The following is a 6,000-nucleotide window of genomic DNA, read 5'->3' on the forward strand; positions in this document are numbered from 1 at the left end:
GTTCCCAATCCCCGGACTCCAGGAGGGAAAGGCACGTTCCCATTCCCCGGACTCCAGGAGGGAAAGGCACGTTCCCATTCCCCAGGCTCTGGTGCCTCTCTAGCAGAGGAGAAACAGTGGAGCACAGACTTGGTGATGTGTACATTGAGCAAGAGAGAGAAGGGGTAGGCAGTGGGGCTGTGGCCCAACTTGGCGGGCACTGCCCAAGAAAGCCCACCTTTTTCCTCCAGCCCCATGCCACGTGTCTAGCACACTAACTCAGTGTTTCCTAAGCCAGATGACATGGAAGGCTGCTTAAAAGTCTACATTCTTTACTACAGGCCATTAACTTTATGAAGGCAAAACATATTTATGTCCCTCCAGTTCTTCAATAAACAGAGTAAAGAAACTTTCTGTGGGTAGTTCACTCTGGACGGGTGAAAAGCGGGCAGCTATTCTGATGTGAATAACTAATAAAACATATAGAGAGAAAAAAAGTTCAGAATTAAACAGAGGAACACTGTTGGTAGAATTAAATAGATATAACTTTGGGGGAAGGCATTTTGGCAACTGCTATCAAACTTGACCCAGCTATTCCACTGTGTCACATTTATCCTATGTGTATACTCCCTGACACATGTCTAAGAACAAACAATGCTGTATTATTTGAAAAAAAAATTCAAACTGGAAACAACGTAAATGTCCATCTACAGAGTGCTAGCGATGAGGTTGTCTAACGTGTAAGTTTCCCAATGTTACATGAAAAAGCAAAGTTCAAAATAGTAGGTATATTGTAACCCTAGTTGTCTAACACATATGTACCATGTATCTAAACATCTATATTTCCATCTGTAATATTGATACAGTTGTATATGTATTCGAAATGCTGGAAAGATCTAGGGCAAATTGGCAGCCCAGGAACAAATTTAGTCTGCAGGAAGATTTGTTTATTTTTTGTTGTTGTTTTTTCACTTAAATTTGAATGCTTTTAGGAGAGGCTCTCATACAATTCCTATTTATTCCTCAGTGTATTCCCTGTTATCTTACACTCTCTGCTTCCCTCAGTTGCTTCTGGCCCTCAGAAGCAAATGAGGAAATAAATGATGGTGGTAGGGGTAGCTAAAGGGATGCTTTAGTCTTTCCTTTCTTACAGTTTCAACACTGTAAGCAAATATTACTTTATAACTTAAGGGAGAGTAGAGTAGTAACTGCCATCATTTCACATCCATGAGAAGAAACAATCGAGGAAAATAAGGATCCTGGAAGAAGAAGCACTGACTGGGAAGCGATTGCTGTAGTCTAGATAAGGAGCAAGGAGACTTGGAACTAGCCAGCAACAGCAAGGATAAATTTGAAGCCCGGGTTTAAAACCTCTTTTTGAATGCCTTCTCAGCCTCTCCAGTTAATAGAATGCACAGGCTCCCTTGTCCCTTCTTTCTTCACCATGGAAAATTGCAGCCTGTGGTTGATCACGTGGGCTGCTGGGCAGGGCTTGATCGCATGGGCTGTTGTGTTCTGTGGGAGTCTAACTGTGCCTGTAGCATACCCAGAGAGTCTCATTCTCCTGTGCCTGCAAATTCTCGCTCTTCACAGTGCTGGCACCAGCTGTAAAGGAAGCAGGAGTTGTCAGCACCAGATGTACTATGAAAATCAAACCCAAATGTCCGAGAGCCAAGATCTACCAGAGAGTACTGTCCTGGCCCACGTTGTCTGCAATGGAGGATCAGAGGTTTCCCCAGTTAACATCAAGATAATATTAAAAACTCTACAGTCTGCAAAGTAAAGGTTTACCTTAAAATAAGAACAAGGAATACTTCCAAGTGAAACATTCTTTTGTTTTTGGCAGCAACTAAAAGTCAGAATGGTGCAAGAGTCCTGGAGGCCGTACTATGCTATTTTATCTACTGGAAATTCTTCAGTCGAATGAAATTATTTATTTAAAAAGGTGTCACTGAATTTAGGCTGGTATTTCAGAAACTTTCTCCTCTGTGGTCTAAACGGTGGAGAATGAAACATGGTACTCAAGTGGGGAGATTGAACCATGAATAAAGTCAGATCCATGAAATACTGCTCTCTTTGGCCTGTTCATTTCTCAAAAAAAGAAAGGAACAAAACCCAGAATTTCTAAAACCATAGATGGGGTACCTTCCCATCTGTAAAACCCACCTACCCCCCATTTCCACTATCTCCAACCCACAGCCTTCTGCTTATCATAGTTGTTCAAGCACTTTAAGGCAAATCCACTGAGTTCACACAAGTATCCCAAATGTCCATCAACTGATGAAGGGATAAAAATAAAAGGTGGCATAGCTGTGCAATGGAATATTATTAATCAATAAAAGAGTTTGAAGGACTAATCTATGCTACAACATGGATGAACTTTGAAAAGTAATAGAAGCCAGTCACAAAAGAACATATATTGTGTGATTTCATTTCTATAAAATGTCCAGAAAAGGAAAATCTATAAAGACAGAAAGTAGATTAGTGGTTGCCTAGGGCTGGAGGAGGGAACAGTAAAGGGGAGTGATTGCTAATGGGTACAGGGTTTTCTAGGGAGGTGATGAAAATATTCCAAAATCGATAGTCACGATGGTTACACAACGCTGTAAATAAACAGAAAGCCATATAATTGTATAAGTAGATGAGTTACCTGACCTGTAAATTATATCTCAATAAAGTTGTTATTAAAAATAAATGAAATAAAAGATGTATACCAAGAAGATATTAATTTAAAAAGCTGAAGTGGCATAATTTTGATGCCACTTCAACAATGATACATTCCTTCTTCTAAAATCTTTTTAGAACAAGGATTGTATCATGAGCAAAGAAAGACTTCACAATGAAAAAGGGATCAATTTTTCAAAACAATAAAACAAAAACAATCCTAAAAGCATGTGCATATGATAGTAAAGCTTCAAAATAACTGAAGCAAAAATGGATGGAAACTTGAGGAGAAATAGACAAATCCACAATTATAACTGGGGATAAACACTCCTTTGTCAGTAACATAAAGAGGAAGTAAACAGAAAATGAGGATACAGAATGCTTGAGCAACATAATAATCAACTTGAACTAATTGCTGTAAAGAAAACTTCACACAACAAAAGTAGAACACATTCTTTTCAACTACACATGAACTATTCACACAAGATAGATCATATTATGCACCATAAAATAGATCTCAACAAATTCTGAATTCATATATGTTCTCTAACCACAATAGAATTAAAATTTATAAATCAGTAACAGAAAAATACATGGAAATCCTCAAATATTTGAAAATTAAACAATAGACTTATATGGCTGGGTATGGTGGTTCGTGCCTATAATCTCAGCACTTTGGGAAGCCAAGATGGGTGGATCACTTGGGCCAGGAGTTTGAGACCAGCCTAGGCAATGTGGCAAGACCTCTTCTCTACAAAAAAATTAAAAAATTAGCCAGGCATGGTGGCACATGCCTGTAATTCCAGGTATTTGCGTGGCTGAGGTGGGGGGATCGCTCGAGCCTGGGAGGTTAGGGCTGCAGTAAGCTGTGATCACACCACTGCACTCCAGTCTGGGTGACAGAGAGAGACCTTGTTTAAAAAGGAAAAAAAGAAAGGGAGGGGAGGGGAGAGGGCAAGAAAGCGGAAGGGAGAGGAGAGGAGAGGAGAAGAGAGGAGAGGAAAAATCTCCAAGCCTAGATGACTTTACTTTTTAGCTCTTCCAAACATTTCAGGAAATAATGATCTCAAGTTTTCATAAAATCTCCTAGAAATAGAAGAAGAGGAACGTTTCTCAACTTACGAGGCCAGCTTTATTCATTTGCCAAAACCAGACAAAGGCATTACAAGAAGAAAAAACTACACACCAGTATCCTCATGAACATAGATGAAGAAATTATCAGCAAATGTTTGGCAAGTTGAATCTAGCAATATGTAAATGGGTAACATATTATGAACAAATGGTGTTCATCCCAGGGGTCTGGAAATTGTTTTAACACTCAAAAATCAATTAATATAGCTCACCACATTAACATACTGAAAAAGAAAAACAATCTCAATAGATTCAGGAAAACATCTGGCAAAACTCAAACTCCATTCTATGTAAAAACTCTCAGGTGACGGGTATTCAAAAAGCCCAGACTTCAACCCTACACTGCACTTTACCCCCTTTATTTATAATGTTTTTTAATTGAAAACTCTCAGCAAACTAAAAGTAGAGGAAATCTTCCTCAACCTGATAAAGGACATGTATTAATAACCTACAACTAACATGATTCTTGCCACCTTCTACCCTACTGCAGAGAAAATGGCAAGAATTGAATCAGAATAGAATCTTCACAATCCTATTCAACATTGTATTGGAGGCCCTAGCCAATGGAATAGTGCAAGACAAAGAAATAAATGGCATACACATTGGAAAGGGATAAGTAAAATTCCCCCTATTTACATATAACAAGATTGCATATGTTGAAAATCCTAAAGAACCTACGAAGAAGCTACCAGAACCAGTAAGTGAGTTCAGTAAGATTGTAAAACACATAGAACACAAGGTTAATATACAAAATCAATTATATGTCTATTTACTAACAATAGATAATTAGAAATTGTATTTTAAACAATACCATTTATAATAACATCAAAAAATATGAAATACTTATAGATAAATAAAATAAAATGTTACAAGATCTGTAACTGAGATCATTACTGAGAAAAATCAACGAAGATCTAAATAAGTGCAAAGTTATACCATGTTCATGGGTAGGAAGGCTCAATAACTGTTAAAATATCAATTCTTTCCAAATTGATCTATAGATTCAACATAATCACAATGAAAATCTGGACAGGCTTTTTTGCAGAGAATAACAAGCTGGTTCTAAAGTGTATATGAAAATGCAAAGAACTTAGAATAGCCAAGACGAAGAACGAAGTTAAAAGACTTACACGATCTTATTTCAAGACTTCTACAAAGCTATAATAATCATGAAAAAGTGATGTTTGTGTAAGAATGGATGTGTAGAGCAATGTAACAAAATAAAGAGTCTAAATATAGGCCCAGATATGTATGGTCATTTAATTTTCATCAAGGTTTCCAGGGCAATTCAGTAGCAAAAAGCTAACATTTTCAGAAAATGAAACAATTAGATATCCATATGCAACACACACACACACACACACACACACACACACGTAGAAAAAATGAAACACCTGAACTGTAACCTCACATCATTTACAAAACTTAAGATGGATCATTGACAACATTAAAAATATATTCGAGATGGATCACAGATCTAAATATTATAAGAGATGTACCTTATAAAAGTTCTAGAAGAAACCTCTTAGTGGGCTTTGGTTAGGCCAAAGTTTCTTAACTAGGGCACAAAAATATAAAATATAATACTTTCTAGTTCACTTTTTCATGCATTTCTATGTTTTATCTTTTTAAAAAGGGACTTCTGTATTAGCCAGGATTCTTTGGGTTGTTAATGTCACAAACCCAACTCAAGCTAACTTAAGAAAAAAAGGATTGGTTTATATGCCTGAAGAGTCTGGGGGTGGATTCAGACATAGGTCAATCCAGGTTCTTTAATGAATTTGTTGCAAATAAAGGTTTCCTCATCCGTTGGCTTTTTCTTCCTCTGGGTTGGCTTCATTCTTAGGCTATCTCTGCCATGTGATGATAACAAAGCAGCCAACGAATTTGGCAAGCCAGAGGAGACACAAGCTCCTGAACTGACTCTTCTTCTTCCTCTTCCTTTTTAAAAAAAAGGAAACCGGGTCCCTCTCTGTAACCCAAGCTGGAGTATAGTGGCATGATCCCAGCTCACTGCAATCTCTAACTCTGGGACTCAAGCAATCATCCTGCCTCAGCCTCCCCAGTAGATAGGACTACAGGCTCATACCACCATGCTCAGATAATGCTGGACTGACTTATGCCCTTCTCTGAACACTAGGACTCTAATGACCAGGCCTGGGTCACAGGACCATCCGTGGAGCTGAGTAGCAACAGGGTGGTATCAGCCCCACACTGAATAATGCT

The sequence above is a fragment of the Callithrix jacchus genome, chromosome 11 (genome assembly GCF_049354715.1).
Source record: "Callithrix jacchus isolate 240 chromosome 11, calJac240_pri, whole genome shotgun sequence".
NCBI lineage: Eukaryota > Metazoa > Chordata > Mammalia > Primates > Cebidae > Callithrix > Callithrix jacchus.